This window comes from Monodon monoceros, unplaced genomic scaffold (genome assembly GCF_005190385.1).
Source record: "Monodon monoceros isolate NGI ecotype Baffin Bay Population unplaced genomic scaffold, NGI_Narwhal_1 Super_Scaffold_20, whole genome shotgun sequence".
Taxonomy (NCBI): Eukaryota; Metazoa; Chordata; class Mammalia; order Artiodactyla; family Monodontidae; genus Monodon; species Monodon monoceros.
This window is the reverse complement of record NW_021703777.1, coordinates 119002346-119003109: the sequence shown is the minus strand read 5'-3', so window position 1 is coordinate 119003109 and position 764 is coordinate 119002346.

Below are 764 nucleotides of genomic sequence, written 5' to 3'. Positions count from 1 at the left end.
AATCCGGGGGAAACAAGCTTTGGGGGCGATACAGTGCCTGTGTTTGGCCATGATGTTCAGACCTCACCCCTGCGCTGTCCAGCCAGGGCCAGACCCAGGCTGCCTTGGGAAATTCTGGAGCTGGATCTTCTGGGGCTGCTGGAGGGCAGTTCGGGTTCCACATTCTTTCACTCTTCTGGCTTCTCTGGGAACCACAGGTTTGCTTCTCTTTCATGCTTGTCTAAAGGCTGCATACAGAACTTTTCAAAGGTAGAAAACGAGAGAGAGAGAGGGAATGGGAGGGAAGAATGGAGAAAGTCTAACCAGCGCAAACATTAAAATAAAATGACCTTTGTGCCATAATAAAATGACCTTTGTGCCATAAATTAGGGGGCTGGCGGAAGTGGCTGATTATGGGGCTGAGGTATTTGCAATGTAGAATTTGCTGGGTTGGCAGATTCATCCCATTTATGCTGGGGAAACTATGCCATGACATTAAAGGTTATATTTGTTTGCTAATCTGCTTCAGGCTCCTGAGGCCTTGTTATAAAAGAAGCAGGTGGTGGGCTTCCCTGGTGGCGCAGTGGTTGAGAGTCCGCCTGCCAATGCGGGGGACACGGGTTCGTGCCCCGGTCCGGGAGGATCCCACGTGCCGCAGAGCGACTGGGCCCGTGAGCCATGGCCGCTGAGCCTGCGCATCCGGGGCCTGTGCTCCACAACGTGAGGGGCCGCGGCAGTGAGAGGCCCGCGTACAGCAAAAAAAAAAAAAAAAAAAAAAAAAAAAA